The sequence below is a fragment of the Peromyscus leucopus genome, unplaced genomic scaffold (assembly GCF_004664715.2).
Source record: "Peromyscus leucopus breed LL Stock unplaced genomic scaffold, UCI_PerLeu_2.1 scaffold_213, whole genome shotgun sequence".
NCBI classification, from domain to species: domain Eukaryota; kingdom Metazoa; phylum Chordata; class Mammalia; order Rodentia; family Cricetidae; genus Peromyscus; species Peromyscus leucopus.
This window is the reverse complement of record NW_023505086.1, coordinates 181,840-190,000: the sequence shown is the minus strand read 5'-3', so window position 1 is coordinate 190,000 and position 8,161 is coordinate 181,840. Positions and strand designations below refer to the sequence as shown.

At 45.2% G+C, this 8,161-nt stretch overlaps 1 pseudogene; it reads left to right on the top strand.

Annotated features, from left to right (window-relative positions):
* The first annotated feature begins 1,646 nt into the window (after positions 1 to 1,646).
* On the top strand, positions 1,647 to 7,234 carry LOC114692866 (annotated as a pseudogene).
* Positions 7,235 to 8,161: the final 927 nt, after the last annotated feature.

The window sequence follows — 8,161 nt, the reverse complement described above, 5'->3', positions numbered from 1 at the left end:
GTACACATACAACACAACACACACACACATACACTGAAACACTTGAAAATATTCTATCTTAACTTTGTGGCTAGAGTACCTCTTTGCTGCTTACTATCTGTTCCAAGACACAGCTGGACCAGGTGTCATCGCCAAGATCATCCTCTAACTTATGTTATGTATGCTTTCCTACACTATGGCTGTACATGGATTTACTTCCATCTTCTACCAAGACCCCTTAGCCGAACTGGCTAAGTACAGGCTTGTCTCTGTGACTCACCTGGGAAACACCTGGAGTTTCCTACAACTGTATTCCTAAAATCCTATAACTCTATCCATCACACCATCCAGCATGCCTGGCATGTATTGATGCTCCATGTGTGTCTTAGAGTTGTTATTGCTGTGATGAAACACCATGGTGGTTTTCCTATGGTTCTGACCTCTCCATAATCCTGGGGTCAACTCAGTTGCACCTTCACAGATAGCCTCTCCTAGGCTCTCTTTGAGGACTCTGATCTATCCACATAGTAGCAAGTCTCAACTTCTTTCCATGAACTCTTCAGTCTTGGGACTTATACTTCAACTGAAGCTGAACATTCACTAGTGGCCTTACTTAGCTTCCCATGAGGCCAACCTTCAGCTGCACTTGACGTCATGCCTTCAAAACCAGTACCACCTGGGAGACTCTTACACATGGACAAGTTTGGCTGCCAGCATGAGGTCCAACCTTGGCCACCTCTGGAACACAGCTTCTCTGTGCTGACTCCAAGGAAACATTTCTCAGAAGATTTCACCTCAGTGATGCTGGTCTCTTTTTAATCACCACAAATTTCTTGACCCAGGTACCCACCATCAGTTAGTTGTCCTAGTAAAGCAAAGTTTCACTTCCGTGGTCTTGATCTCTTGTTAATCACAGCTGATTCTACAACCCCAGTTGACCAGAACCACAGCTTCTTAAACTCAAAATATCAAATGGCCCTAATAAGGTCTTTAAGGAACTCAAACTTTCCTCTGAACTTCACATGCCAGGCCTCCATAATTTATGCTGCACAACATTATCTTCAAAGCTCCCATAGAACAACCCACTGATTTCTGAGCACTGACTGGTTTTTCCAGTCCAAAGTACCAAAGTCCTTCCACAATCCTCCCCAAAACAGAATGGTCGGATCAGTCGCAGGAACATTCCACTCTCTGCTATCAATTTCTGTCTTAGTTAGGATTACTCTTTTTGTGGTAAAACACTACAGCCAAAAACAACTTGGAGAGGAAAGGGTTTATTTTAGTTTACCCTTCAACATCACAGTCCATCCTGGAGAGATGCCAGGACAGGAACTCAAACAGAACAGGGACCCTAGAGGCAGGAGTTGATGCAGAGACCATGGAGGGGTGCTGCTTATTGGCTTGCCCCTTAAGGCTTACTCAGCCTGCTTTCTTATAGCACCCAGGACCACGAGCTTGGGAGTGCACCATCCACAATGAACTGGGTCCTCCTACATCAATCATCAATTAAGAAAATGCGCCACAGTCTTGCCCCGGGCCAATATGGTGGAGGCATTTTCTTAGTTGAGGTTCTCTCTCCCCAAAGGACTCTAGCTTGTGTCAAGCTGACATAAAACTAACAGACACAATGATTGTAATAGGAAAAAAAGAATGTGTATTTTTTTTAAACCTTCTTCATCCTGTTTGTGAACAAGTATGTATGTGTCTTTGTTTTGCCTGAGAAGACATGAGTCGATCATCTTCTGCCTGCTGTGTCCTCAGAAACACAGTGAAGATAAGTAAGGACAGATGGCAGTCGGGCCAGACATAGGTTGGTTAAAGACTCTCAACAAGCCTAGAGAATCACTAAGTGGCTGTGTCCTGGGTAGACTGAGAGGCGATATAAATGAAAACTCCTGTGTTTGTTCCAGGCCAGCTGTTACCGGCAAACCGAAATACACCGAGTCCCATTGACCCTGACGCCATCCAGGTCCCTGTCGGTTATGAACCAGACCCAGCAGACCTTGCCCTCTCCAGTATCCCAGGGCAGGAAATGTTTGACCCTCGCAAACGCAAGTTCTCCGAGGAAGAACTGAAGCCACAGCCCATGATTAAGAAAGCTCGCAAAGTCTTCATCCCAGATGATTTGAAGGTAAATTGGAACTGGTAATCAGGCTGTGGGTAGATGGAAAGCCGGATTAGGAGAAATTAAAGGGTGATTCCAGGAAGGCTGCACACACTTGGAAAAGAAGGGCCTATGAGTTCTGATTATGTTTGTTGGCATGTGACTTCTTGGCACGGTGCTTCCTCTCTAGGAGTTTTCTGAAATATGCTTTCATGTCTTGATACTGATCAAAAATAAGGAGAAGCAGTAAAAGGCTGGAGAGATGTTAAGTCCCACAGGAAGCAAACTGGATCCTCTTTACAAGGGATCCCACGAGCCCATGTATCAAGCCCAGATCTTTCAAGATTGCAAAGGAAAAGAAAAAGAAAAAGAAAAAAAAAAGAGGATTTGAGAAGGGAACCTGGGTCTCAGCTTTCTGAGGCGTACCTCCTTTGTTCATTGTTTGTTGATAGTGAGCACTACCATTTCCTTGAGTGCCTTGGAGACTAAACAAGTCTGAACAACCCCTCCATATTGGCCGATTCGGGGCCACCAGGATGGCATCTTATGGGCAGAGATGGGGGATCCACTGCTATCATTTGTCTGCCATGTAAGGTTCTTTGATGTTAATTCAACAGTTAGTTCTGAGTGGGTTTTCTCAACAGTGTTGAAGGCATGTAGCACTTATCCAGGGAAACAGATTTGCCTGTTTATTCTGATACATTTACCTTAGGATAAGAGATTATTCCTGAAATTATGCCAGCACAGAACTATGTGTGATTAGCCATTGCATAGGACTTTTTCTGTTCATGGCTTCTTCCCAATCATGAGAACAATAATTATTATATATATGCAAGGCATTAAGACCAAGCATAATTAGCCCTTTTTGATACCAAATCCTCATTGCCCAACCATAAATATGCTTCTATGTAGAGACACTCCCTAGGAAAATGAGAGTCTGGGACACTGTGTGAACTGATGAAGGCAGTCTTTCTACCTGTTTGTATCTAGAAAGAACACAGGAGGCAGATGTGCCCAGAAGATCTAAAGACAGCTGTTATCCTCACATATATCTCACATCTGGAGAACTCCTTAATTGCTGCAGAATGGGCAAATGTCACGGCTGAAGTCCAAAGTTATCACTTTACAGTGGAGGATATAGAGAATCAGAAAGGCGGAACTGAGGTGAACTCTACTTTTAGAGTAAGACAGATTCTGGGAAAGGTCACTGTAGCATGTTAACCCAGACAAGAGACTCTTGCATAACAAACAAGAACTGTCACCCTAAGAATCAAAACCAAGACCGTCTATAGGAAAAAATCCCAGAAAACCTAAACTTCTCAGGGCTTTGATGGTTAGATTGTAAGGGGCCACAGAATTAGGTCCAAGTCGAGTTAAACACCTTATTACAGTTGGATGCCTTCAGGGGTTTGAGTTCTTAGTCATCTAGTTCTCTGTATTTCAGAGTTTTAGCCCTTCACCTAAACCAGGAAGCCTATTCAGCTGGGCTACTTCTTGACTGGAAGGTGGTTTGACAGGATGCTACTGAGCAGTAGATTGAACTTCTAGCCAAACTTCACAGAGTCTCCAAGTTTGCATGTTGGAAGAGTGAGCCTACTTAATGGCCCGTTGTGCTCTTGGCAGCAAAGAGGCCATACTAAACCATCTGTGCTGGAATGATGCATATTGCTTCTGTCATGGCTGAGCCCGCCCTTTCCACATGGTGGTAGGGAACTGGCAGGAACCTTCTCTTTCAGTGTGGCCCTTAGGGATTTTTTTACAATTGCAGGTGAAGCCACCAGGCACAAATCTTGGAGCTGCTGAGAAGCAGGAAGAAGAGTGTTCTTTCACAGAGAGGACAGGGCTGGGGTGGGTGGGAGACAAGGTGCATGTGGCCTTCAGCACTGGATGTCAGAGCAATAGAGTTGAGTGGGACCTACCAAGAATGGTTTTCCCCACCAGTGCTTGACTTTCTTCTTTGAAGTTGGCCTTTTGGCTGGCACAAATACTGAGGGATGAGGGAAAGCTAAACAGGGACATATGGGGGCTCCTAACTGATCACAACACATCACATCTATTTCTTACCACTCTTAATGGGCATTCATTGCCTTGACAGACATCTTTCAGAGATGTAGGCTAAAGTAAAGCCAACACCAACACTGTATTTGGGCTCATGGGAATTCTAGTCTGTAGAGAAAAGGGGAGTGTCTGTTAGAAGTGGGTGGGATGAGTGGGTCCCTGCTGTGTGACGGTACCTGGGTAGCCAGAGAGCATCAGCTCCTGGCAGGGACAGGATGGAACAGAGGACCCTGTGCCAAGACTATCATTCCTATGTAGAGATCCTGCCTCCTGTCTCCAGTCAGAATGACGAAAGGAGCAAGATGGCTTTCCTAGGTCAGGGCATTCCTTCTTCCATCATTCCCATCTCCTCCATCCTTTCTTACAGCTCTGTTCTCTGCTTCCCTCCCACTCAAGAGCTTTCTTCTCCACTCCACACTTCTGCTAGCTCATCAGCACGTGTGGGCAGATGAGGCTGGGAAAAAAAAAAAAAAAAAAACACTTACATGTGATAAGAGGCCTGAACAAAAACCGAGTTAAGTCTGAAGAGAATTGAGGAAGAAAGAGTTGGTTTGTTACACTAAGGTCATTCGGTGACTCCGTGGTCCTTAAAGGCATGGTCAGAATTGTCACAGAGTGCAAATCCATTCTACCACTTCCCAAGGGCTTGCTCTCATGTACAGCCTCACCTTGTGCCCTCATGTTACCCTGTGTGTAGGTTTTGATCCATTCTGACTCAGCCCTCCATCGGAATGTTCTTGGAAACCATACTCCTGGGCACACTGACAAGTGTGGTAGCTTTCCTGATACTATAAAGGGGTGGCATGGAGGATGACAACGAGTGAGCGAAATGGCCTCCATCAAAGCTGGGTACTTGACTGTTAGGAGGATACCTTTGGTTGCCCTCGCCTATGTGATGTCAAGGGTTTCCGCAGGACCTCCCAGCCAGTCTCCTTTTCTGCCATTCCCACCAGCTTTGAGAAGCACAAACATCAAATTCTATCAACAGCCACCACATACCTGTCCACACTTGCTCATGGAGGTATTCCCCAAAGGGCTGCCTCCTCCCTAAGAAGAATTCTCATACCAGCTATTATGAAGATCACTTTTTCCTCCTGTGACACATTATGAAATATATAGAAGTCCAGAGAAAACTTTATGAACAAAGGACAATCTTGTGACCAGCAGACAGGAAGTACCTTCACGCATTTTCCATCTCACCACACTGTCTTCGCAAAAGGTACATGTCCGCTGAGGATAATGGACAAGTGTAGGGGCAGACCACTGATCCAGACTTCTTTTGCAGCCTTGAGCCCCACCTCTGTGAGTGACTTCTTCTGATACCAACTGTCTCTTGGCATCCTGAGAGAGGGGAGGGACCGGCCTCACCCATTTATTCTAGGTGGCATAAAGTATCAGCTTTGCTAAGACAGAGGTATTTGCTGTAGCACGTTGGTGATACAAAAGGAGTTAGAAACTTCCTTTTGGCACCATCTCATCAATGGATTAAGAAGGTCAAAAAGATCCCCCTCAGCCCTCCTAGGGGCTGTCCTTTCTCTTGGTAGAGAGAGAGCAATGATGGAGGCAGATATGGGAATTCCAGATAGGGTAACTGAAGCCCAGTAAGCATTTACATAGGAAATTAGAATACATTATTTAAATGTTAGTCATTGGTAGGAGTCCACTGAGTAATGAAAGCTAATACATTTTTTCATTTCTGTTTTCAATTACCAAAGTGTACATGCCCCTTGTGTGACATTCTGATAGCTCAGGATATATAAACTAAAAGGGCGGGAGATCTTCCTTTTGTCTGTTGCCTCACTGGTTTGGCCATTCTTATTAGAGGCACCTATATTGGTCACTATAAAGCCATCTGGGCCTCCCACTATTAGTAAAGAATAGTTTTAATCGAACTGTGGTAAACATGCATGTTCTCCAGCAGGCCACTGTAATTTCTACCCACATCATAGTGTATCGCACACATCTGTGCAGTATCCCCCCACAACAGGTCTTCATTGTTAACAACTGTAGAGTATCCCTTTGTGTGACTCTGTGATAATGTAGTTATCGACTCTACTAGAGATGATTAGTTATTCTCCTTTTTAACTTTTACAAACAATCCTATGATCAACAATTGCACCTGTGTCTGCATACATGGAGAATGTGAGATGAAATCATAGAGGTGGAGTTGCTACATCGACAGTGTATTCCTGAAGACAGGTTTTAGAGATGTTAGCGTGATGGTGCTAAGGGGCAATGGTAGGAGAATGAGGAGTTCAAGGCCACCCTTAGCTACATAGTGAGTTCAAGACTATCCTGGGTTATGTAAGACCTGATCACAAGTGTGTGTGGGGTAGGTAATTAGTTAGTTAAAAAAAACAAAAATTATGTATGCATACTACTGAGAAATAAACCATATTGCCTTCCAGGAACAGGGTCCCAACTTATAGAAAAGCCTACATGTGTATTCACGGAAGAAAAAAAAAAAAAGTTAAAAAAAAAAAACCTTTCCACCAAGAGAGTGAAGAAAATTGGAATGGAATTTAGGGTGTGTGGTGAGCTTCCAGCTTTCAGTGGAGCTCTGATCTCTGCTTTCCTGGGCACACTACTGCGTTGGGCAAAGCTTGTTGTGACAGGTCGGTCCTTTCTCTAGGAAGGAAGCCATGGCTGGCAAGACCATGCCCTCAGCCGTGTAGCAGCTGTAAAGGAAGGAGACAGGAATTAAGAAACCCGGGCTGGTGTCCCAGCACACCCCTGGCTGACACCCAGTGTGTGCGGCTGAAACCTAATATCTTGTTTCTTTTTTCCTTCTGTAACTAATGAGCAGGATGACAAGTACTGGGCGAGGCGCAGAAAGAACAATATGGCGGCCAAGCGCTCCGCGCGACGCCCGGCGGCTGAAGGAGAACCAGATTGCCATCCGGGCCTCGTTCCTGGAGAAGGGAAACTCAGCCCTCCGCCAGGAGGTGGCTGATTTAAGGAAGGAGCTGGGCAAATGCAAGAACATACTTGCCAAGTACGAGGCCAGGCACGGGCCCCTGTAGGATGGCATTTTCTTGTGGGCTGGCTTTTGAATAGATGGACAGCTTGTTTCCTGTCTGGTAGCACCACACCCAAACCAACCTTTCCGACATCAGCACTTTACCAGAGGCATAACGCAAACTGACTCATACTTCAGTGTGCATCTGTGTGTTGTGTGTGTGTGTGTGTGTGTGTGTGTGTGTGTGTGTGTGTACACACGTGCGTACGTGTCCACGTGCTTATGGTCCCATGTGTGCTCAGTGTGTGCATGTGTGCGTGTGTGTATGTGTGTGTGTGTATTCCTTCACATTTGCCATTTAAAGATAGTCCTCTTGTTGTCTTTTAGTTCCGAACAAGAAAGTGCCACGTTTTTATTAGACTCTGGAGACTCCTGTGGGGTTTCCTCCCCTCCCTTCTCCACTCCTGGCCCTTTCCACCTTGCTTCATGTTCCAGCGAGCTCACTTTCCAGGGGCTGCGTGGTTACGGGAAGCGGGGCCCCCTGGCAAAGATCTCGGCTATCTAGAACATAAGCTCTTGTTTCTGTTTCAGCCGCGAGTTACCGTGCTAAAAAGGTGCACAGCATACCCTAGCACTACGCTGCAGCTGAATTCCTTCATAGGTTGCCCCCGCCGTTCCCCCCCACCACCTCTTTCTCTCCTACCCTTTCTCGTTTTCCTTTCAGTTCTGGTGATAATTGTCTTCAAATTTAAAGTGCTGTTTAGATTTAGTAGATCCCATATTTACTTACTGCTACCTACACTAAGTTTCCTTTTAATTCTACCAACCCCAGATAAGTAATACCATTATAGAACACAGAGTGTGTTTTGCACTGTCTGTACCTAAAGCAATAATCCTAGTGTACGCTAGAGCATGCTGCCTGAGTATAACTAGTGGACGTAGGAAATTTTCCCTACCTAGGAATTTCACTGTCTTTAAAAAAAAAAAAAAATCAAAATTAAAGTAATGCATTTGCGCATGACCAGAATATTCTCAGGACAGGGAAGCAGAGGGCAATGGGA